We start from the raw sequence: 26,322 nt of genomic DNA, 5'->3' as shown, positions 1-26,322 counted from the left end.
GTTTTGTGTGTAAACCAGCTTTCACTTTTGCCTTATTAACTGTCTCACAAAGAAATAAAAAGTTGTGGTTTAAGAATCAATCCAACGTCTACCTTACTGGATGGCTTTCTAATTTATATTCATTTTCAAATTTCAAAGGTGTTAAATTTGTTATATAGTCTAGAGATTTAATAAAAGACAGACTGTACAACCTCCATCACAGCACTTGTTGTTCATCTGCTACTCATCTACCTGCTGAGATAGACCGTACACTCTCTAAGGGCAGGGGCCACTCCAAGCTTCTCACTATTGTTTCTGAAATTAACAGAAAATGTGTTATATATTCAGTGGTCAATAATTATATGTTGAATGAATAAAAAGTTTATACATCTAACCCTCTATTTTGTCAGAACCTAACATGGTCCTTTTGGGTTCTTTCAATAGATTTTTTGCACTTTTCCCTCCTAACAAATTCTGCAATTTGATGTAGCTAATAAAGCTTTTGTAATTAATTCATTTGATAATTGCAACAACCTTCTGAGATAGGCTTTGTTATTTATCTCTTATACAATAATAGTAGTTACTGTGCAAAAAGTGATCACATTCTGAATAGTAAATTACTCTCAGAAAAGATCAGATAGCCCCTACACAAAAGTTAATTTTAATTCTGTGAGTCAATACTTAGAGGACATTTGCCTTCTATTATGAACTTCAGAGTGCAGATTTGTTTTCCCATATCACTTCACTTAAGTATCACTGCTTTATATCAGATAGCTATAGTAATGGACCATAAACCATTCACCAAAATGTCACTTAATTTTATGGATATTTCAATAAGAAAATAATTGGAACAGGTCATGTGGTTGACTGAAATAATGGCTCCCAAAGATGTCTACATCTTAATTCCCAGAACCTGAGCATATCTCACCTTGCATGGCAAATGGGACTTGACATATGCCCATTAAGTGACTAAGTCTCTTGAGATGAGGATATTATCATGGATCACGTGGGTGGGTCCAATGCAATCACAAGTGTCCTTTGAGGAGTTAGGCAGGAGTGTCGTGAAAAGGTGGCATGAGGACACAGCAGAGAAAGGAAGAGAAATTGGACAATCTACAGTACTGACTTTGACAATGAAGGTGGGTCGATGAGCCAAGGAGCACAGGTAGCCTCTGGGAGCTAGGAAAGGCAAAGAAATAGATTTTCCCCTACAGCCTCTAGAAACCACAGCTCTGCTGACACTTTGATTTTAGGACTTCTAACCTTCAGAACTGTAAAGGAATAACTTTGCATTGTTTTCAGCCACTAAGTTTGTCATAATTGGTTAATGTAATTATGGAAAACTAACACAGGTAATGTAACATGGAAATGTGCAGGTAAGAACTTACATTTTAGTTTTGGGGACCAATTTTTTGTGCTTCTTTTGAGTTCATGCAAAATATATGCTGGTTCATTCTATTTTGCATGGAAAGGAATTAATATTATATTCATAAGCCTATATTAACAGTAGGCTGCTTCTAATAGAAACCTAAGTCTTAAAATCAGCTTTATGTCATAAATGTAGGCATATTTTTTATGGAGCACATAAAATATATTTATAAATTAGGTCGATAAATATTAAAGACAATGGATTAATAGCTAGTATAAGTTAGGTATATCATTTGTATTCTTATTAACTTAATATTGAACAAATGATTTATGGCCTTCAATGGTGTGCACATCTATATTCCAATGGTAAGAACACTTATAGAACTGGCCAGAGCACTGGGAGGATTTCCTGACATATTAAGTACTACTAACATACAAGCCCTTGAATAAATGTTAAGTACTAGGGTGTCACTAATGTGGATTCCTTCTACCCTGTGAGGAAGAGATTTAGTTGACTTTTTTGTCTGGTTTTCATGATGATCATGACATTAAAAATAAAAAGACATGAGATTTCTCTTAGATCTATGGAAGGAAATCTCTGAATAAGCTTAGATACATATAAACATTCTGATAGGCCCACCTTGTAATCTGGAATTGAAACAAAGGAAGGTACCAATCTTTTCTGATAGTACTTCTACAACTGAGGGCTTAACATGCACTGATTACTATAGCTTCAAGCTTTTAATGATGATTAGGTGTTTTTATTTTACGAAGAAATTTAAATACAGAAAGGTAACCTAAAAATACCTATGCAATTGCTATCTGAAATTATCAAATATCATTTTGTTATATTTGCCTCAGAACTCACATTTTTAAAAATTAATAAAATACAAGAAATTAAGTTGAAGCTGCTTAAATTTTTCTTCTAAATTCTGTTTTCCATTTACTTCCCCCCAAAATTAATATAATTAATTTAGTGTGTAGCCAATACAATTTTTAAATTTTTTGACAAAGACAATATAATGTGAATATGTTTTTTAATTGACATAATTGGTATCGTACACAAGGTAGTATGAGGCTTGATTTCTTCACATATACTGTTGTGTTTAAAATCTACACATTCATTTGAACTGTCCTATAGAAATCAACATGTATATATGAAATATATTTATATACATCCCCTTTGGATCGAAATTTAGGTTGTTTCCATTTTTTTTTTTTTTGCATTTAAAAATGGTTGCATGGAACATATTTGTATATTTCTCCTTGGGCACACATGTGAGCATTTCTCTTGGATAATCATGCAGTGGTGGAATGGCTGGGTAAAAGGAAAAGCAGTTTCAACTTTACTAGCTGTTGTGAACTTCTTCTTCCAAAAAGGGAATAATGCCACTTTTCACTCACGCCGACAGAATATGAGTGTTCCCGTTTCCTGACATCTTCACAACATTCTGTACTAGATGTTTTCATTGTGAGAACCTAATAAAAGGTAACATCTTTTTTTTTTTTTTAAGAGATGGGGCTTCCCAATGTTGCCCAGGCTAGAGTACATAGGCCCGATCACTCACTGCCGCCTCGAACGCCTGGGCTCAAGCAATACTCCTGCCTCAGCTTCCCAAGTAGCTGGGACCACAAGCCTGGCTTCACTGAGTTTTTTATTTGTTTGTTTGTTTAACAGAGGGCAATGGCACAATGATAGCTCACTGCAGTCTTGAACTCCTAGGCTCAAGAGATCTTCCTATCTCAGCCTCCTGAGTAGGTGGAACTACAGGTAGGTGCCATGATGGCTAATTTTTTAAAAAATTTTTTTGTGGAGATGGGGCCTCACTATATTGCCTGTGGTGGTCTGGAATTTCTGGCCTCAAGTGATCCTCCTGCCTCACTTCCCAAATTGCTGGGATTACAGGCATGAGCCATCATGCCAAGCCCATTGTGATTTTTAAAATCATACTACCTGGGTATAATTTGCATATGGTATAATTACCAAATTTTATAAAGTACAATTCAGTGAGTATTGACAAAAATATACAGTTGTGTAAGCACCACCACAACCAAGACATAAAATATTCTCATCATCTCAGTATCAATTGCCCCCACCAGTCCTTGAAGCCAATGATCTTATTTGTGTCTCTTCAATTTGGCCTTTTCCAAAATATCATATAAATGAAGTCACACAATATATAACCCTTTTTTGACTTAGCATAATTCTTTTGAGAATCCTTTAGATTGTTGCAAATATCGGGATTCCATTCCTTTTGATCAGTGAGTAGAATTCATGGTGTGGGGGAACCACACTTTTTGTCACACTGTGATTTTAATTTTCATTTCCCTGATTATTCATAAGGTTGAGTTTCTTAGCATATATTTTTGGCCATTTTAACTTCTTTTCTCTGAAATGTGTTCTCTCCTTTGCTCACTTTTCCATTGTGTATCTTTTCTCTTATAATTTGAAAAAATAGTCTATTGTAAATAACAATAGTCTATTGTAATTCCCTGTATAAATAGTAGGTCATATCATTTCACATAAATTTGAAAGTGAATATCCAAAAGCCTAAACTTCAATTTTCCTGGAAAAAAAAACACACATTTAGCAGCATTTGACATCATTAATATACATTCCAAAATTTAGGGCAGGAATTTGGGCTGAAGTCAACATAATTTATTTTCTACTCAATGAACCTTCAAATGGTTCCTTCCTTGAAAAAAAGGAGGTGGATAACCTCTGCACTACTGACTTAGGGAAACCTCAATATGATACATGGAAATATATAGCAAGAAAAAAAGGTATCCAAAATCCATTTGATACAATTATGCCATTTCAATCAACACATAGCATGCTTATGATCAATAATTGAATGGAAAATGTCTTTCATCTTCTGTATCTAACACATAACTGCTGTAAGAATTAATGAGCAGTTTCTGTCAGTGCAGAAAGCATTCAGGAATACGTTCTGCAAGAACACAACTTCGTCTAGACCAGGGGCTCCCTAAATGTTACCCACCCCAGCCCTGAGCCCTTCCACCCACCCACTCTGCTGCTAAGCAGCCTGGAAACACGTATATTAACTTTGTCATCTCACAACTGCTTAATCTTGGGTTGTTTTTATGGAGGGTCCCTGTGTGCAGGGGCTGTGGGTTGTAATTTACAACAGCCCCCAAAGCACCCCTATCATCTTAATAGACGTACAATAAATAAAACAGTAACACAGCCTTGCGTATAAAAAAAATCCTTTTATCACGCCCTAGTTCAAGTCTAAGCTGTTTTCATTTCCCCTATGGAATACCAACTGGTCTTACTCTCTCCGTAGCAATCTGTTCTTCATGCAACAGCCAGGTTGTTTTTTATGTATCGTAGTAAACATAAATCACATCAACGAGCTTTACTGCTTGAATTCCTTTGATGTCCCCATAGTGCGAGTAAATCCATATTGTCGCCCATGACCTACACGGCCTTACGTGATCTGCCCTGAGCTGACCTTTTGCCAGCCCGTCTCTCCCACGCTCACTGCAGGTTCCAGCCTTCTGTTCCTTCCAGATCAGGCCAGATCTGATCCCTCCACACTGGCTCTTTGCTCACTGACCCTCTGCCTGGGACAGCCCTCCTTTGGCTCTTCGCCTGTTTGCCTTCTTCTTTTCTGGCTCAGCTTGAAAGGCAGTTTCTCAGAGAATCCTTTCTAAAGCGAGTTCCTCCTCCCATTTTTTTTGTATCACAGTCCTTTGTTTTTTTTCCTGTAACGATTTTATGTGTTTACTTATTTATTGGTTAACATTCTGAGCAATGGTAACTCTGGGAGGGCAGGGAATTTGTCTTCATCACAATGCTTAGCATAGTCTCTAGGATTTATGCACAGCTCAATAAATATTTGATGAATGAATGAATGAGTGACTTCCTAGAATCAGAGCTACACACACACACACACACACACACACACACACACACACACTTTCACTCGGAGACACTGGTTCTTCTCTGATGTCTTGTATCTGGTAGCACAGCTACAGCCCTATGGGGAAATTTTTTGATATTGTTCTTTCCCAGCAAGAATCTGGTCAAACCAAATTATTCAGGAGTTGCACAGAAGGTAATTTTTACCCCAATGCACACAGGACTGCAAGGGTGTGGGGGAAGTGGGAATCAAGCTACTGCAAATTTCCTTTCTCTGCAGACTTCTAAACTGCTAATCAGCACAAGCAGCTTTGTAGCAGATTGAGCACAAAAGGTTGCTGAAATTGCACATAACTAATTCCAGGTGATTTAACATCTTACATCACTCTAGTGAAAATATTGGCAAAGAAGAAGAAGGAAGAGCCTCTCTGTACTGCTGAATTCAGTGTGTTCACTTTTGAGCCTCCATCAAGACATTTCCATAAACCAACATTGCTTAAGAGAGTTTAGGTGTGGCATCCAGAAACCACTGCCAATTGGGGAAACGGTAGCTCCCTTTAGCAGCCCTTTCCTAAAAATGCACGGTCTACTTTACACCTACAGAGGAAATAAGTCTACCAAACATATTGCCAATACCCATGGGTGGTGAGCAGTGAAGAGAAATATGAAGTTCAGATACTTCTAGTAAAACCACATCTTACTCAAGGCATCTGTAAGCACAAACTCTTCTGTTTTTTCATAGACAGGTTTGGTGTAGAGTTGACACTCCTAGTGTTCAGAGGCTATTCTTTCTTTTATTCGTAAGAGCATTCTGGTCCACTGTTTAAGAATTAACTCTGATTAGCTTTATGAAAGAGAATATTCACTTTAATTCTTCTCTGGATCACATTAAAAAAGGTACATAACAGTGAAGAGATTTTTTCAATTGTCATACAGAAAGGTCAAATTTCAAATTATGGAACATCGAAAAGGAAAAAAAAAAACCCTGCATATTTATAATTATTCTGTTAAATACTCTTAAAATATAATTTCACCATCATGGAGCCAAAATTTCAAATACATATAAGAGTATTTCCCTCATCGTACTTCAATTTATAACTGTAACATCAATACGTCAATTTTTAAATACTATATAATTAGCTATATCCCTCTTCAGATACAGTATTTTTGCACATCATTTTGTGTTTATATGTTTTGCCATATTTTGGCAGCTAGGTCCCAGATCCTATATTCTTATGTTTAAAATATCTCTAAAGATATGTATTCTTACTCAGAGCATTCATTATGCCAATTTCCAAAGGTTTAAGCTGGCACTTGACATATTTGATGAAACTGACTGATTTATGGAGCCAGTCAATAAAACATTAGTGGAAAAGCTGAAAGTGGGGAAAAAAAATCAGGAATCATAAAATATCAAAATCAGGAATAAATTTGACTATTGAATCATTCAATACATAGCAATGGGCCTTTCCCAAACCTCAGGGTGTAAAGCTTTTGATAGGGATGCTTCAGTTTTATAATTGATCACCTAGTATGTGGCCTAGAAATCAGGGACACTTTTTGCTGCTAATAAACAACAATTTTTATTACACAAATCCACAACAATTTTTCAGATTTTGTTTATAATTGACACATAATAATTATACACACTGATGGGGGATAGCATGAAGTTTCCATACATGTATACATTGTGTAATGCTCAAATCATGGTATTTAGTACATGCATCACCTCCAACAGTTGTCATTTTTTTGTGGTGAGAACATTCAGGATCCTCTCTTCTAGTTATTTTTAAATATAAACTATAATATTGTTTGCTGTCATCACCGTATCGTGCTATAGAATACCAGAAATTGTTTCTCCTACCTAACTGTAGTTTTGTACCATTGGCTGATCTATCCCTATTCTTCGTTCCCAACCATCCTCTGGTAACTGCTATTCTATGCTGTACTTCTATGAGATCAGCTTTTTTAGACTTCACAAATAAATGATATCATGGGAGTATCTGTCTTTCCACAACTTGCTTATTTCATTTAGCATAATGTCTTCCAGGTTCATCCATGTTGCCAGAGACGACAGGATTCGGTTCTTTTTTATGGCTGAGTAGTATTCCTTTGTATGTTATCTATCACCTTCTCTTTATCTATTCATCTGATGATGGAGACTTAGTTTGATTCCATACTTTTGCTGTTGTAAATAATGCTGCAATAAATGTGGGAGTGCAGCTATCTGTTCAACATTCTATTTCAGGTTTTTACTTTGCTAATAAATGCTTTAGAAGAAAATATAGCCTACGGGAATGAATTTAACACAAGTGATGTAATGAAGATTTGCAAAAGAGCAGTTATGTGTGTGTATGTGCATTATGCATGTAAATTCTCAACTTTATAGTCTCTAAATTATGCCTTGTCACTGTTATCTTATTAGGTGCACATAATTAATCTTTGCAAGGAGTACTTCCAGAAGACTCAGTTAGAATATTTCACATCACTGCAGCTATTGCTTTATAAACCCTCATAACACAAGTGCTTCTTCCTATTGAACTTTGAATATGTTATATATTCTATATTTGTAGATACAAGTGAAAAATCCCCACCACCCATAGACAAGGATGCATTGTACAAAGCACTATCAGAAGCAAGGACATATACTACTAATCAGTACTCTGGGTACTCATACCCATACCTTTCTCAAAAAGTGAAATTTCTTACAACTGTAAATGTAATTAAAATGCAATGTATAAAAAGGTTTCAATAAGTCAATAATATCAGCATTGCCATAGCCAATAAGAAAATAATATTAGTAATTCAGCACATAGCACACATGTCTCTTAAAATTGTGCAAAATATTTTCGCTTCAAAAAGGTAAGATTACACAAATATAAACAAGACTTAAGAGAATCTTGATACTCCATAGTCACCCTAATATTTGAAGTCCTTAGCGGTATTTTCCTTCTTTTTTCATTTCACATGCATATTATGTCTAAAGAATAGTCACAGAAGAGCCTTATCTGAGTTTCTAGGACTGTAAACCAGGCCCTAGAAGGGGGCCAGAGAACAGTTAGCAGTACTCCAAAAAGTAGAGGAGAAATTTACCCAGTTGAAAAATATGGAAGGTGCTGTGTTTTTATGCTGACTGCTTCATCATCTTAGAATTTAAAAGCATCTCATTAGGTCATTAACACCAAACATCCCTATGATGATTCTAGATACCCACATCCTCAACCTCTCTGCCAACCAATCAAGCAAGCCTTAAGGTTGGCTCCCCAAAAATAGCTGCAGTGAAGGTATCCATTTCTACCTAGGTTTGGTTTTCTCTAACCTAACTCCAAAGTAGGAAGGACTCTTGTTTTATAATATATGGGGAAAACTTCCAGAACTCGAGAAAGGTATTCACATCACATTTTAGCCCATCAGGTTTTCCCAAATGGCACCAGATTACACTGTGATAAATATTATTAAAAATTAAATGCAGGCTTGAACACTTTATTTTGTTTCAGAGAAATACCCATTGCAATGGAATTCGTTCTCTGCCTTTCAGATTCTACTTCGTCCTTTAATAACTTTTCTGTGTGTGATGGTGTTTGGTTCTGTTGCCCAAGGCATGATCATAGCTCAACGCAGCTTTGAACTCTTGGGCTCAAGTGATCCTCCTGCTTCAGCCTCCCCAGTAGCTTAGACTACAGGCACGTGCCACCACACCCAGCTAATTTTTTTATTATTATTTTTGGTAGAGATGGAGTCTCTCTGTGTTGCCCAGGCTGGTTGCAAACTCCTGGCCTCAAGCCATCTTCCCAGCCTTGATCTCCCAATGTGCTGATTACAGGTGTGAGCCACCACATCTGGCCTCTAATAACTTTTAATGGTGCACAACCTGGAAGTAATATTTCTCTATTATGACCTCCCGTAGAACATTATCTATACATTCTTAATACTCATCTTCTATTTTGCATTATACTTGAGTGCATGTCCCAGCTCTTTAATTAGACTGGAGGTTCATAACATTTTTGAGGTGACAGAACCCCATAAAATGTGTATAGGACCATATTAATAATATTTTATGGACATATATTTAGTAGTAACTGTAGGCATCTTCAGGCCAGCAGCTGTGTCTAATTCATCTTGGAATTCATCTATCCGGCAGAGTGATTTTCATATAGCAGGAAGTTTACAAATTTTTATTTAATGATTATATGCAGGAATATAATAGGAAAGAGAGAGGAGGAGTGTGATGAATTTTCTTAGGGGTGGTTTTACCCTCCTTGAGTTGGGCAGCACCTCCTTAAGCAATATGGTCAGTCCTGAGATGATCTTAGGATGTGCTTTGTGTAGGACACAAGTGAACCAACACATCATGGGATCCGCATCTCCTGTTAATTCTCTTTCAATCCCTTTGATTATAAAACCCTAAAAGTCTCAGGTAGGTGCTAATAGTACATTAATAGCAATTTAACTTTACTAATCTCCCTATTTTATAAAGAGAGAGCAGGACTCAAGCCCAGAACCTTTGGCAGGCACCAGTATCTGGCTAGCATGTAATGACCTTGGGTTACTTTCATCGTATTAACGTTTGCAGTTACCTTTTGTTGTTTGTTGTTTGGCACTGACACTGGCGTTTCATTTATAGTAGTGAAATGAAACCTCCGTTTTTAAGTCAGTGCATTTTTTATAATGCGCCAGGGAAATTTTTTCAGTAAGTGATAGTAGGTAGCACAAAGACATGACACGGATAGCAAAGATGGTGAGTTTACGGGAGTATCATCCTAGAGAATTGGAGATTATTGAGTGATTGGCTGTTTTAAAAAGAGAAGACAGCAGGAAATCAGTGTGAAAAGACAGGAGCCATGAGGAGACAGAAGCAGAGAGCTGTTGAGTGGAAGGAGAGGGTCTCTAAGGATACAGGGACACAGAGGGGAATAATGAAGGCTGAGTCCGGCTGCTAGTGGAAACCAAGTGTGACAGTTCCTTGGCCTGCAAAGCAGTGGGAAGCCAGGGGACATTTTCAGGAAGTAAGTGACATCACGGTCAAAGTGACAAGCGAGAAAGGGGATTTTTAACGGTGACATTTAGACCCCAGTGGAGAAGAATGACTATAAAAGGCAGAAAGCCAATGAGGAAAAGGTTGCAGTGCTCTGCTGATTAGAGGACTGAACAAGGAATTTTCCAGAACGGATGGTGAAGAAATAAATCTCAGTGTATTAGGAGAAAGTGGAAGCAGGCTTTGTAGTAGTTTAAAAGTACAGGAAGGACATACACAGAGGGACAGGAAATGGCAAGTTGCTAAAGCAAGACTTACGTAAAAGGTGCTCTCTGCTATAGCAAAAATGGATTGTGCTATATCAAGAGAGACTATGAAAAAGTCTGGGAATTGCCTGGATGCCCATAGCCCCAATATTTTTTTTTTAAAAAAGTGCAAACTCCTTGTAGAAACTTCAGTTTTCTACCACTCTTCTTTCTCATCTGGTTCTCACCACCAACCTCTGCCATTCATTACATTTTTTTTTCTTGAAATCTAAGAGAGCAGAATTTAACATTTATAGGGCTTTAGGTTACAGCATCTAAAAATAAATTTTTTTTCAGATAATTTGCATTTTTCTGAATAAAGAAACCTTTTATCAGTGGCAGGTTGATTCCTCGATAAAACAATTTAAGATGAAATCAGACAGCTTGGGTCCCAGTTCCACTCCCACATGGATTAGTTCCATAAGCTCCACTGAGAAGCTCTGGACAGGACTAATGCCTATCTTGTTTCCATAACTAGTTGTTACAAGTATCAGATTAAGTGATATATACACATTGTGTCTTTAGTGCAAACACCATTTGCCGCATTACCAATAGAGAATCAAATTCACCATAGCATAGCATTTTACGGTTGTGCATATTGTGTTTTACCTGTTGGAAGTGTTTTTTTTAAATATGAAAAATATAGTGCAATACTCCATAAGTGCATTTTGGCAGGGCTGCAGGGGGAAAATATCTACTCACATTATTAGAAGGGTGGGATAATGCTTCAGAGGCCTAAGAACATATGCATGGTTCCCAAGCACGAGAGAAAAGTGTCATGGACTTAGGTGGAAGAATGCCAGTGCAGGATTTGTGAAAATATGGAAGAGGTGGCAATGAGCAGACAAACCGAACCCCTATCAGTCCTAATAGCAGTTCTTCATTCATTTTTCAGAGAATTTTGAGAGAAAGAAATAGCCCAAGAAAGGTCCCCTGCCGTATCTTCTTGACCTGCCTCTTGCTCCGTGCTGGCATATCCCTGCTGGGAGATGTAAGAAGGATGTGACCAGCCATCCCTTAGTCCTCTTTGCTTCTGAGAGTTACAGGCAACAAGTGCCACAGCCAAATGCCTCACCATCATTTCAGGGCAAAAAGCCTACTTACTTTTGCATTTGTGGCTGTAATAGGTAACTAGAAGGAAATGCAGAAGCTCTTTTCTCTCCCTCCTCCAGCCTGGTCCGGTGAGAAATCTAAGTCGTCAATTCCGTGTTTCCTGACATTTGGATTTCACCGGGGCCCTTCTGGCTCTGCCGAGGTACTCCTGGTTCTCTGAAACTCAAGACATTTCCCAAGATAAGTGGAGGAGAGGAAGGATAAATCTAAATAGATCAGAGGAGAAAAGGCTGAAGAAAAGCTCATTTCGCCAAAGAATCTCAGCCAACAGTGTTCTCAGCCAACTTGACGCCTCCTTCCTCTCATTTCTATTCTCTCTCCGGACAAAACCACCGGCACTTTGGGCGAGCCAAAGTTCACTCTTGTGTCACTCTTCTTTCTCAAAGTCATGTGGGCTTAAGATATCTAGGAAGCGTGGGGGGTCGGGGAAAGGAGCGATTCCTTGGAACAAAGGGCTTTTCTACTCTTCCGTGTATTTTCCGACTTCCCCACCAGGCACATAGCGAGTAAATGGAATATCTCAATGGGTTGAATCATTCTGTTAATTAGCGTGTCTTTCTCCCCATTTCTTCCTATGCTGTCTACTAGAATCTCCCAGCAAGGTGATTGGATGAGTGAGTGTTCCACTTGAATCTGAACTGTCCCAGGACCAATGTCTAAGCGAACTGCAATAAAGTTGGATTCTTGGAGCCCTGAACCATCATGTGGAAAGTCCAATGACATTGCTAGAAAGACCAGTGGAGAGGCCTTGTGACTACTTGGAAAGAAAGAGGGGCCCAGCTGAGCTTAGGTCTCCTTGCCACTGCACCACCCCTGCAAGGGGAGCCGTCCTGGGGCCACCAGCCCATCCCAGCCACCCTCTGAACACCACCACGTGACCACAGTTGTCACCAAGTGGGGCAGAAAACAAAACCCAGCTCAGCCCTGCCTGAATTCCTGACCCACAAAATCATGACATTTTATAAAATTGTTATTGTTTGAGTTATGGGTTAGTTTGTCACGAAACAATAGATATTACATTTTATTTGTTTATTTTTGAGACAGAGTCTCACTCTGTTGCCCGGGCTAGCGTGCCGTGGCATCAGCCTAGCTCACAGCAACCTCAAACTCCTGGGCTCAAGCGATCCTCCTTCCTCAGCCTCCTGAGTAGCTGGGACTACAGGCATGTGCTAATGCCCAGCTAATTTTTTCTATATATTTTTAGTTGGCCAGCTAATTTCTTTATGTTTTTAGTAGAGACAGGGTCTCACTCTTGCTCAGTTTGGTCATGAACTCCTGACCTTGAGCAATCCTCCCACCTCAGCCTCTCAGAGTGCTAGGATTAGAGAGAGGCGTGAGCCACTGTGCCCAGACAAATATTACATTTTATATAAATTGTTATCTGGACACATTTCAGAATCATTTTTCGTCATTTCTCCTCTTGGCTACACACAAGGCTCCAGGTACTTCTCTTTCCAATAACAAGCAGTTTGTATATATCCCCTCTGATACCCCAAGAATCTCACATGCAAAACACATATCTACTGAGGTCTTAGTCTTAAACCATATGGCGAATTCCCCATACACAATTAAACAAAACAAATGATGGCAATAGCATGAAAGCAACTGTAGAAGTCAATGGAATGGTGATAGTATTTACAAAGCACAATCTCCCTAACTGATAGGAATAAAAAATACGCTCTGTGGTAAACAAACCTGCAATGGGCAACACAAAATCCTACCTGTAAACAACAGCATTGAACTTGGATAATGATTAATGCATTGCTTCTAAAATCAGACCCTTTAAAAGGTTCATGGTTCTATTGGGGATTTGTATTATATTTAACATTCTTAAATAGCTATATCACTAGAAAAGAGGGGGTACCACATGACTTTCAGATGCATGATCTGTGTTCCTATAGGTGATATGCCAAAATTTATTTTTTTATTTTAAATTATTTTGTAATTTCTTAATGATTCAGGACCACCCATATAAGCATTTTAGTGTATTTTTGTAATTTTTCTATCCCCCTGCCTTGCTGAAAAGATATTAGCTGTAACTTCTTTTGTGAGTGAATGAATCTGCACTATTTCCCTCATCTGTTCCAACTTGCAGTTTATACTTCGTCATCCACTAAAATAAAACAGACAATTATGCTTATTAGAATGGTTCTAAATTAAGAGTAAATTTTCACTGAGAGAGGAATGTCTTTCCATAATAAAATGCTTACTACATTTTAGTGAATTTTTGCAGAGATGGAGATTTAGGTTGCTGTGAGGCCTCTTTTGTTCAACTTGTGGATATTAGTCTAGGATTTAAATATTAGAGGTAGCTGATGCTGATCTGGGATACGTATCATTACAGTCATTGATTTCTTTTACATTTTTTCCTTTTGTTTGCAGTAGTACAATAGCTTCAGAGAAAAATGAGCACCTTTTGGCAAGAGGCGAGAAATATTTAAGCTGTCTTGTATCCTTTGATATTTTGGGACATCTACCCAGGTCAAAATAAACTGGGACTCAAGGTATTTAACATCGTGCATTGAATGCAGTAATTTGCTAATATTAAAAGGCCCCCAATTTTATTTTTTTAATATTTGTGGACTGGGGGCAGCTGTATAATTACTCCAGCTTTCCCTTCAGTTTCAGTAGTGAGTTATAAACAGGGCATAACCTTCCCCGACACTCATTTGCATGCACACATAAAACCACCCAAATAAATCCCTTTCATTCATGATACCAGTATCAAATAACCCAAAAAGACACTGAAATCCAACTTTCAAAGATAATAAACTGGAATGTAAATCTGTTTGAATAAAAGCCTAGAACTGGGCCTTCCCTTCCCTTCATCATGCCCAGAAACAAAAGTGTGGCCCAACTAATCTCCTACAGAGGATATATAGTCTAGCTTTCTGCAGAGACAATCCAACGACCCAAGCCCAATATTTCAATGAACTCGGGAAATGATGACACACACCTTTCTGTCCCTCCTCCCCAGATCCAAACCTGGAGGGGTGAAGGAAGTAGAATGCATGCTTAATTGAGGCAGTAAATACTAGGCTGCAGCAGATTGTTTCACTGTTAAATACAGTAATGGGTTTTTAATGGCTGCCATCCAAAATTACACTGGAGAAAAATGGTTTATTAGTAATAATAATAGCTGGCACCTTTATTTTTAAAGCACTTTACAGATATTAGCTCATTAATCCTCTAACTGCCACTGGGAAGAAACGTTAAATGCTGTTTCTTCCCTAAGTTTACAGCTGGTGAAACAAGAAAATAAAAGGTAGGAACCAAGTTTTGAAAAGAAGGTTTTGTGTGTGATGACCGATTTTTAATTCAAACCACTCCTATCAGTTTTTATACACGATTGGATGGCATTCACTCTGAGGACTGCTGGCCCTTTTTTTTTGACGGGACAGTGGTTAAGGTCAAATCCAATGTATTTGAACTTGACTCACAGAAAGCACACATGCGTTGCACGTGAATTGCTCAATTCTGGTCCTTTAATGTTATTTCAAGCAAATCAATTGTGTTCGAAATATATTCAGCCCAAATCAATTACATGCAGAAACCTGTATATATGGAAAGAGCAGACTGTTCAAACTCTTTGAAATCTCACTCTTCTGAGAATTGTTAGAGGTCACAAACCAAAACAGATCAAGGTCAAATTTAAATACTTTTTTTTTTCCCCTTTGGCTATGTTTATCCATTTAATCAGATCTTCTTTGCAGAAAATAGTATATGTCTCTAATTAGTTAATGATAACAAATAACCCCAAATAGATCATCATTCATGCAGGTACAGTCTATAGATGTTATAATTGTTATTATTTTTATCTGTTTATTTATCATTGTGGGCAATGTTTTCAATTTCCTGCCATTGTATAAAGTCTTAAGTATTCTCCACACCTTTACATTTTAATCTAATGGATGAATTCTCTGCTGTGCCTCAGATTCATTTTACAGAACTTAGAAAGTCCCTGAATTGACAACACAAAAATAAATGTACTTCTTGAGAAGCTAAGCCCTGTATGACAGAGAAGTAGGCATGGGTCAAACAAAAGCCTCACAGCAAATCCATTCTATATAGTCCAAGGAATCCTCTGTCTAGTCAAAGCAGGAAGTAAACTCTCTGCTACACAGAGACTTTTGGAGCCACCCAGCACTTGAAAATGCAATTTATATTACACACATTTAAAAAAATATATTAACATTTGTTTCTAAATACCCCAAGCTAAGAAATCAAAAACCTCTTTAAACTCCCAAATACATTGAATGTGCCTGAAATAGAGTTGTATTTTTTCCTCCAAAGCCTTAATCTTAATTGGCAGCTGCTAATAACGATAGTGCCATCCATATGATCGATGTCATTTTCCAGCCATTTTTCAGAACAGTAAGGCTGTGAGATACAGCACCTGCCAATGCCAACTATTTCTATCTTAATCTGAAGTAGCAGATACACACACCTTTGTGGAAATGCCAACCATGTAATGCAATTGGTCACATATAATACTCAAACATCAGGGAAATCCATGCATATTGATATTCTAGAGCATCTGGAACATTTCCGCCAAGAAATAAAACAAGAATAGTAATGAGGGCAAGCAAAAGGTTTTGGGGAGGGTGAAAGTTTATTTTTACATATAGTGGTGCCTGGGGTCTGGTATAAGAAGAGTCAGGTCACCAAATGGTCCCATGACTTGATTTTTCAAGAGAATACACTGTGACCCTCTCCACATAGGTCCCCCACATGGGCAGCCCCTCACTATTAATAGTTTGCATTAGGTATTTTAAAACCTCTTTTTAAATGCCACCTCTTTTTAAATGCCAGATATCATCATGTAATATCTTTGTAGGATTCCTTTCTATCTACTTTTCCATGAGTTTACCTGAGATAATGGGACACAGAACAGGTAGGTGTGGATGAACAATAGAGAACATAGTTCATGGTGAAGAACATAGTTCAAGATCCTGTTAATCAAGGGAGTGCTGATGAGGCTGGAAATCAGATACTTGTTTGAGTCCTATCTCTGCCACTTTCAGGCCATATTGTGTGATCTTGGACAAGGACTATTCTATGTCTACAGCAGTCAGGGTATTATGATAATAGTACTTCCCTCAAGACACTGATGTGGAGATTGCAAAACACATAATAAACACTTGATAAATGATAAATGGTGGCTATTTAAGTGTCAGCCTGGTACAGATTTAGTCCTGTCTCTAGCACAAAGTGGTTATCAATAAAAGCTTTTCTTTCAATGACTAGTCACTCTTAATGTCTATGGGACATCTCCCCCCCACACAAAAACAAACAAACAAACATAAAAACAAGTAGCCTAGAATTGCCAATGCTTTAGAAAAATCGAATCTCCCTATCTTTGCGCAGGGGTACATTCGGCTTTAGAAATATAACTGGCAACATTTTCAATATTTCCCCTATACTCATTACAGCCCTCAGTTTATATAATAACTCTGGATTTGCTTTTGAAAAAAAAATATTCACCATCAGTTGCACAACATTTCTCTTTTCTTTCAAATAAGGAAATCTAAAATCAATAGGCTTTGAACTGGGTTACAACTCAGGATTATTTGAGCTTTAATTCTTTTCTTTCTGTGACAAGGTCTAGCTTTGTGGCCCAGGCTAGAGTGAGTGCTGTGACGTCAGCCTAGCTCACAGCAACCTCAATCTCCTGGGCTCAAGTAATCCTCCTGCCTCAGCCTCCCGAGTAGCTGGGACTACAGGCATGCGCCACCATGCCCGGCTAATTTTTTCTATATATATTAGTTGGCCAATTAATTTCTTTCTATTTATAGTAGAGGCAGAGTCTCACTCTTGCTCAGGGTGGTCATGAACTCCTGACCTGGAGCAATACGCCTGCTTCGGCCTCCCAGAGTGCTAGGATTACAGGCGTGAGCCACCTCGCCCAGTCTGAGCTTTAGTTCTAATTTCATGACTGTCTAGCCAGCTAAACTGACCTTGCATCAGTTTTTGCATCTATAAAATAGGCTGACAGCCTGTCCCTTTTTGTTCACCATGTTGTTATAAAAAATTAAATGAATATCTTCGAGCTCAGGAGTTCGAGACCAGCCTGAGCAAGAGCGAGACCCTGTCTCTATGCTACTCGGGAGGCTGAGGCAGGAGGATTGCTTGAGGCCAAGAGTTTGAGGTTGCTGTGAGCTCGGCTGACGCCATGGCACTTTAGCCTGGGCAACAGAGTGAGACTCTGTCTCAGGAAAAAAAAAAAAAAAAAAAAAAAAAAAAAAAAGGTCAAATGAGATGATATGGGCAAAAAAAAAAGGTCAAATGAGATGATATGGGCAAATTCTCTAAAAAGCATAAAGACTCAAATAATAAAAGACAGTATGTCTTTTTTTAGACAGAAATCTTCAGAGGCAATCTTCTGAATGGACAGAAGTGCAGGATCCAGTGTCAGAGCCTTGGAAAAGGTCAATATTTATCTGTCTCCTCAACATTTTACACATGAGATATGTTATTTCTTTTGAACATCTCAATATGTAAGACATCCCATAATAAGCTGATATTCTTTCACTTTACATTTCTTTTTCAGCAAGGTCTTCCATGTAATAACAAGCAGAATTTTCAATCAACTCTAATAGTAACAGGTCATCAAAAATCTCCATATTCCTTTTTTACTCACTTACATTCAATTACTCTGGGAAATACATCCCTTAGCCCTTGGAAACACAAATTCCTCACATCAGGATGCAACCAATGCATCTCTGACCTCCTCACTCTGATACAGCTAGCCCAAAGAAGAGGGTCACTCCCTCCAGCGGCTCAGACGTCCAGGTTATAGGACGTTCAGCTGTCAGGCTCTGATCTGATGCATCTCCACTTCCCAGGCACTTGCACTCCTTTCCATTAGAATCACCACTTACAGCAAAAGCTTTTGTCAGGGAGGAACCTCTGCTAAAAATGCAAGCCCGTTACCATAGAAGCTAGACTATGTCTTTTATGTTATTCTCTCTGCTGCGTCAGCTCTCGCAAAGCAGAGATAATGCAAGGGAATGGACAGATTTGCTTTGGGGTTTAGAAGTCCCAGCTGAAAAGCACCTCTGGGTGTGAGCATGCCCAGCTGGGGCGATGAAGAAGGGAGGACAAAGGGATGACAAAGGGAAAGGGTAAGGATGTCCCTGAATACAAACTAATGAGTCTCTATTTTGCACTGTTTTTGGCAATTCAAGCTTTCCCTTTCCCCATCACTCACGGTCCACACGTTTGAAGCTTTCGAGGTGTGCTGGGTATTCCTCATGCACCCCATAGGTTTGGATCCATTCTCTCTGCCTTCCTGCATCCTGCTCTGTTCTGGGAGAACTGCCCTCTATGGGCCCCTCTAACCAGTCTCCCTTGCCCCCTTACTGTCACTCTGAAGAGTCAGCAGGAGATCTCGGGGCAGGAGGAGAACAGTGTCTTGTGACTTGACAGAGGCTATGTTCCTCTACCAAAAGCCACAGGTCCCACCCGGCAGCTCCCCACCTCCCCCTCTGCTCTCATCTCCTGGGAAGATCCTCCTCCCACTGGCCCTTCCATGCTTCAGCACCCCTTGTGTGTTTCCCTTCACCCTGTCCAAAGAGATGTGGTCCCTTCTTTAAATGCCCTTCATTTGCACCTTTGGAGTATAATCTATCTATCTATCTATCTATCTATCTATCTATCTATCTATCTATCAATGAAAGGACCCAAGTGAAGGTCAGAAGAAGCCCTGTTTTACCCAGAGAAGACACAAAACTGAGAATTCTTTAAGACCACAAGGGGACACACCACTTGGATCCAGCCAATGGCATGCCCTGCCACCTGGGCATTCAGGTCCAATGCTATGAGAATGTCAAGTCTTTCAAGATAAGGTAGATATATGAATTTTTACAAGACAACTTCAGTTTTTAGATGTTGTCTAAAAATGTTTTAAACTCTCTTTGGACCAAACTACACACACACACACACACACACACACACACACACACAGGCGGGGGTCAATCCAAGGGCCATTGGTTCGGACCCTAAACAGAGTATGATGCCTCTTCTTTAGAAAGAAAAAAAAAATCTGTTTTCCTTTATACTGCACGACTATAACAAAAAAGGCCCACATTCTCATCTATACATCTTTTTCTTACACAGTCAGTTAGTCCAAAACCAATAAGTCTCCCTCCCTCATTTGAAATCTTCTGGGAACACAGAGAAACATTCAGAACTCAAAAGTCACAGGAACCTTGGTATCTAGACCTGTTCTAAATGTATGCATCTAGTCAAATCATTTAATTTCGGTGTGGTTCACTCCATTCATCTGCAAAATCAGGATAATGACTTCTTTCCTACCATCCTCACAGAGACGTTTGGTTGAAAAATGAAATTATACACAGTAAATGAAAAGCGCATCTGAGATATTCAGAGAATAAAGTGCTATTTAAACCAAAGGGATTAGTAAGAAAAACCTCAGACGTCTGCCAAAGCTTTTTTTCTTTTCTAACCACATTTCATGACACCAAAGTAACTGTGAATCAATGCCTCAGGCCAATACAATTTTACAGAAGACCTATCCAAATCCAAGGTGATGGGTCTCAATCTTGACAGTACATAAGAGTACATTAGAACCTCACTCAAAGCTTTCAAAAATCCATGTGCCTGGTCACCACCCTCAGAGATTCTGATTGAATTGACCTAGGTTGGTAGTTTTAGAAAGCACTCCAGATAATTCTGATTCCAGCCAAGCCTGAGAACCACTACCCATAGAATCTTTCAAATATGTGAAATAATCGCTATTAGTATAGATGCATATTATTAATGTAGGAATCCACAGTTTTCCATTTGACAGCAGCACCATTGTACACAGCTAACACCTATTCACATACACAGGGATTCACACACACACACACACACACACACACACACACACACACTGCTCTATCTTTGTCCATGCTCATACTGAGCATAGTATGGAAGGATAATAACTATTATAATAAAAAAGCCAGGATTTATTGAGCCTAGTAAGTGCTCCTAAGCTGTCTGCAAAGATTGCCCCATATCATGCTCATGGTAAAACACATGAGCTAGGTATTGCTATCATCCCCATTTCTATGGAAGAAATCAGTCTTAAAAAGTCTAAAATGATTTAGCCAAGGCTACAACTACAAGTTGGCAAACTTAGATTTTGAACCCTGGCAGCCTGGGTACATGGCCAGTGCATTTAACCACCACACCAGTTTGCTTCCCACTGTGACAGATACTGTAAAGGTTTATGAGATGCATGAAATGGAATGGGTGCCCTCAAGGGGTTTACAATCTGAGAAGGGAATTATGATGCACACTAAAACTCACAGGCTGTAGAGGAAAACGGTATGATTGTAGTACCAGGAGTTAGGAAGAGGTGGATCAAAAGACAGGCAATGGATTGCTTCATTGAGCTCCCACTTCCACCACGATAGGAGAAATAAGATACACTCAGACATCAGAAGGTAGGATGTGATAAGAAAACCAGACGAAGAAACCCTGGTCAAAGCACTGGGTATATTTATATATTTGCCAAATTTGATACATTTATTATTCTTATCATCTCCCAGCATCATTTGAATTGGATATTTATGCCCACCCTAAATTTACTGAACTGTCAGTTCAACTAGCAAACTATGGGTTTTGAAGAATTTATCTCATCTTAAAGTCTAATACTGATGCATATTGAAATGATGTATATAAATACACACACACACACACACACAAACACAAACACACACACACACTCCTGATAATTTGACTTCCAAACAGAGATATACAAGTTGTATTCTTTCGGTAGGAACAAATTATGTGAAAATGAAGTAAACATTTTTAGGGAAAATTCTTAACATTGAAAACAGAATATGCCTCTTTGTATTTTTATTATCTGAACACAATGGGAAGGTAAGCAGGATCATTTTTTACCCACAACACATAAAATCTCAATTAGTTATGGTCTATTTGTGCACTGACTAAAAACATTCATTAACAAAACAGAATTTTCTAGTTTACTGGATAAATATACCAGGAATTGCAGAATAATGTTAGGTTGCCAAGCAACCACAGCTCTACTCTCTCTTGTTTGTGATCAATCTAACTCATTCATCAAGCTTCCTAACCCAGTGATAGAGAATTCCAACCAATTTGTTTCTTGGGAAAATTATAGTGACTTTCTGTAACACAATAACACTTTTATTCTCAGAAGATAAACTTAGATGTTCTTTTGATCAAAGGGATGTGTTAATTCATTATTCTCTACATGGTGCTAATGAGAAAGCTGTAATTAACTAACTACACTATTGCGACACACATAAAATAAACTGCAGTAATTAGTAATGTTTAAGGTGTTAACCAACCTCCAAAATTGGAAAATACAGAATCTTTCCTCCAATAAAGATGTACAGAAAGGAGAAAGCACCATCTCTAATTAAATTGAGAATCGTTTCCAGTCCCCCCCCCTCCAAGGGGTGGGGACAGAGGCATGTGACTACCAAAATGTGAGAGATTTCACTTTAACAGCAGAGAAAATGGCTCAATGCCAATTCTACTTGTAGGTAGACATAAAAGGCTGGCGAATAATGTAATCTTTTCTTTGAAAGAATGCTTAGCACAATATTTTTCCAGGAATGAATAGAAGGAATATTATGCTTTCACTCATTAGCTGTGTTAACTTAGCATATTGTATGTAAATCACCATAATAATTGCATTCTCTTCAGACTGAATTAGTTAGAATGAAGCTGTAATCAAAATGTTCATAATTGAAAATATAGCATTCTCAGTCTTGGTTTGAAAAAATAACAACGAACACTGATTGAATGAGATAATACAGTACATCATTGAAAAGAGCCTTAGTACAGAGATAAGTTCATCTGCTTGATTATACCTTTGCATGTCAATTAAGTCCCCAAATTCAGGACTTAACACCTCCCGATCTGTCATGTTTTTCTACTGTTACCATTTGTCTTTGGCCTAACTTAAGCTTTCTGAATGCATTACTGCTTAGATTTTTAGGGAAAATACAAAATGGTGAAAAGCTAAATTTTTGTTTCTAAAATATGCTAGACTCTATTGCACTATTGCCTGTCATAAATCAAAGGACAAAATAATTTCCAATAAATGAAACATTTAATGCCAAAGCTCCTGGGAAACAGTATGTAAATGATCACACAAATTTCAGACAAGCTGTCACACTAATTCCTTAAGGTACCTTTTAGAGATGACATATTCACTTTGATGATGAGAGTGTTGTCTTGCAAAAGCCAAACTTGAAGCAATACTCCACTACCTGAATTGATACTCTCAGTATTTCCTGCCAATCATTCCTTCAAATCTGACACCATTAGCTCCCTGCTATTACTTAATTTTCCTTTATCAGTTAAGAATTCCAAGAATCTTAAATCAGTCTTGATCATCACCCTTATTTAATTTTCCATAAAAGTGAATCAGGCTAAATTATTTCAAACACAACCATATTGAGTCAAACAACCTCCTATCTTCAAAGATATCAGAAGCAACTATAAATCAGGTTTCTATCCAGCAAGTACTTTTTAGGTGAGGTCTATTTTGTAACAGTGATTAAGGATCTTTGTGATGGTAACATCTGTCTGGCCTTATTTGCTTCAAGTCCGGCAAGACGTGCCTGCATTTTAGTCATTTTTTTTTTAACTTGCGTAAAACCAGTTCATTTGATGGGATGAATTAACTTAAAGGTAATAAATATATTTTATGCAATATTGACTCCTGTTATACCTGCGATTAAGTCCAGTTTGCCCATTGCCAGATAAGTTGGAGCACCTATATGAACAAGAGGTATCAATGAACATCTACAGCCTTTTCTTCAGAGCAATAGATCCATTAGTCTAGACACACAGATAATAATCTGGAAAAAATATATCAATCATCCTAGTCCTCTGCTTCGCCACTGAAGTGGGTACAGACATAGGCTGAAAGAGATTTTAATGAGCTGCCATAGCCTGTACTCACACCTGCCCAGAAAGAACTATTCATCTTCATTTATTCACCGACAATATTCAGGAGCTTGCAAGGAATGGATTATACACTGTGCTCTGCCATTACTACAGGTAAATCCACTGTAGCATTTAAGGCCATGAAATGGAAACTCTAGAACCAAGTTAAATTATGAAAGCCCAGGGTAGTCCCTGTGACAAAGAGACTGGAATTAAGGCAAATCCAACTGCAGCATCCAAAGGTGAAAGAGAAAACACAAAAGGCTTACACACAAAAACCGTGGAATAAACTTTTTTATTTTCTTGTCACCCAAAGTTTCCCCAAATAGCTTTCTAAGCTTCTCTCTCCATCAATATACTGAAAAGCCAACTTGACCAACAGTTGGTCGGTTTATCTCCTTCCAGGGCGCTGCAAGGGGACTTTTATAGGAGTTGGACTGGGCTGTAAAAATATTAGTATTTAATCGAGTATTATTCTCCAAAATTAGAAAACACCTAATTTTGCCTTCAATAAAGATGCAGAGAATTGAGAATGCACCGTATCTAATTAAAACGAGGATTAATTAATATTAACAGGAATGCCATCAGCAACAATAAACTAACTCGTGAGTGCTTATTATGCACTAGACACTGGATTGAACTGTCTACGTGTCTCATTCCACTGTCGCAACAACTCAATACGGAAGGTATTGATACTATGCTTATCATTTATAAAAGGAAACTGAGGCACAGAGTAGTCAAATGGCTCGTTCCAAGTCACGCATCACAGACATGCGGGGTGGGGGCAGCTGGAACAGGAACCCACGCGGGCGCCCAGGGAGGTCCTGCCCAGAAGGAGCCCAGGTGCTCACCAGGTGACCATCTCCGCGCGCACGCGCAAATCCCCGCCACCGCCGGCGCGTTCCAGCGGGAGCGCGCTATCGCGCACGCGCGCGGCCGGGCAGCCACTTGCCGGCTCTGGGGGCTGCTCGGAGGCTCCCACGGGCGGGGCTGAAGCCAGGCGCCGGTCGCTGGGGGCTGATCCCGAGGTGCCGACGCACACCTGCCCTCCCCCGCTCGTCTCCCAGCCCTTCCCTGCCCACCTTGCAGGGCGGCATCCCGACCGCCCACCCTGCGCGCCCCCGGGCGTGGGTACCTGGGCCCCGGCGGCGGCGGCGGCTGCTCCGGCCCCTGGTTTTTCGCCGGAATTGTCAGCCCTGCCCCTGGCCGAGGATGTGCGGCTAGCAGCGAGCCACGGGAGTGGGGATGGAGGGGCTGGCGTTCCCCTGCCTCTGGCTCCAATCCCTGCTCTCCAAATTAATCACTTTCTCCTGCGCCCTCCCCACGCACACTCTCACTCAAAAAAAAAAAAAAAAGGAGAGAGAGAGAAAGAGGCACAAAGAGGAAGAAGGGACCATCCGTGACTGGCATCTCTAGCTCCCCAGCTCGGCTGCAAGGGAGCCATGGCAACCAGGCCCCCTGCCCTCTCGCCCCCACGGTGGTCTACCGAGGCGCAGCCCCTGCCCCTCCCCGTTGTCTCGGCCCCCAACCCTGCGGACCACAGAACCCCCACTGCAGGCTGGCGACATGCATGCAACCCCACTGGGATGAGGGACCCTCTCCCCAGAGTAGGAAGCAGCAAGACAGGGGCGGTGCAGGTGGGGGGAGATCTGAGCCCCCAAGCCCTAAGAGATGTGCAGGGGCGGGGTGGGGTGGGGAGCGGCCAGGACTGATCCCCCAAACTAGCCGGACCTCGGAGGAGCCCGCAGCTGAGAGAGAACTGGACTCTGCAGGAGGATCAGGAATCCTCTTCAGAGGGTGGGGAAGGGTGGGAGAGGGGGAGGTTGGAGGAAAGACGGAGGGGGGGGGGCCGGGGGGGGGTCAACCTACCAGGGACCAGCAGGGGTGAGTGGGAGCCGGGGGATTCAGGGACCCTGCTTACTCCACCAGATCGACCGGAGCTGTCGGCTTCCAGCCCCGGCCACCTGGAGGCGGGGCTTGGAAAAGGGGTATCTCTGTCGGGTTGAGGCTTAGGGACCTGGGAGCACCCCTACTTTAGACAAGGGTGGAGCCCTGACTGCGCACCATTTCCTTTCCTTAATGAGGTGACCCCCTCCTCCCAGGAGCAGACCCTTCCTCCTGCCCCAAGAGTTGGCTAACGGGCGTGCACGGAGAGGCCCCGTGGCTAGCCAGAGAGATGCAAGTGGACATCCCCCTCCCCAGCCCCTGGACACACCTGAGTCGCCTCCCGCACGCACGCGACCAGCCCGGCGCCTTCCCTCCAAGGAAACTTCTCCAAGCTGGCTGGGAGCGCGGAGAGGAACCGGCGGGGTCCAGTCGCTCTGGGCGGATCCAGGGGAGTTTTTTTTGGCCGGCCGCTCCCCGCTGATCCACACCCGGGTCTGCCCACGGAGGTCCCGCCTGTCCCCTCCCGCCGCTGCTGGCACCGGCCGCGAGAAGGCTGGACCTGTTCTGGCTTGCACCCGGCTCCACGCCCTCCTGCCGGAGGCTGGCTCGCGCCTCTGCTCCGCTCTGCCTCGCCTCCTCCGCTCTGCCCGCCACCCCTCACCCACGCCTGTGCTCCCTCCCTTCGCGCACTCCCGTGGGACAGGGAGAGTTACAGGTTTAAGACTATTTCTTTGTGGAGAGCAAGGGACCAGCCCAAAACTTTGCTCGTCCTTTGCAACATCTCCGGTCAAAAGAGATAGGATCTCTGTTTCATTTGTCTGCTAAAGAGAAATTTAAAAGCAATCCCTCCCCTC

At 40.3% G+C, this 26,322-nt stretch overlaps 1 protein-coding gene across 7 annotated transcripts in view; it reads right to left on the bottom strand.

Moving 5' to 3' along the window:
* CHL1 (cell adhesion molecule L1 like) overlaps positions 1-26,105 on the bottom strand; it is a 190,260-nt gene extending 164,155 nt beyond the window's left edge. For 5 of the 7 annotated variants that reach the window (XM_075998462.1, XM_075998465.1, XM_075998459.1 and 2 more), the window contains exon 1: positions 25,797-26,105. The gene's annotated coding sequence lies outside the window, so the exon portion shown is untranslated. Of the gene's footprint in view, positions 1-24,716; positions 24,883-25,450; positions 25,559-25,796 lie in introns of those variants that run through there. The other 2 variants (XM_075998463.1, XM_075998460.1) reach the window with 2 other exon arrangements.
* Positions 26,106-26,322: the final 217 nt, after the last annotated feature.

This window comes from Microcebus murinus, chromosome 28 (genome assembly GCF_040939455.1).
Source record: "Microcebus murinus isolate Inina chromosome 28, M.murinus_Inina_mat1.0, whole genome shotgun sequence".
NCBI classification, from domain to species: Eukaryota; Metazoa; Chordata; class Mammalia; order Primates; family Cheirogaleidae; genus Microcebus; species Microcebus murinus.
This window is presented reverse-complemented; position numbering and strand designations above follow the sequence as displayed.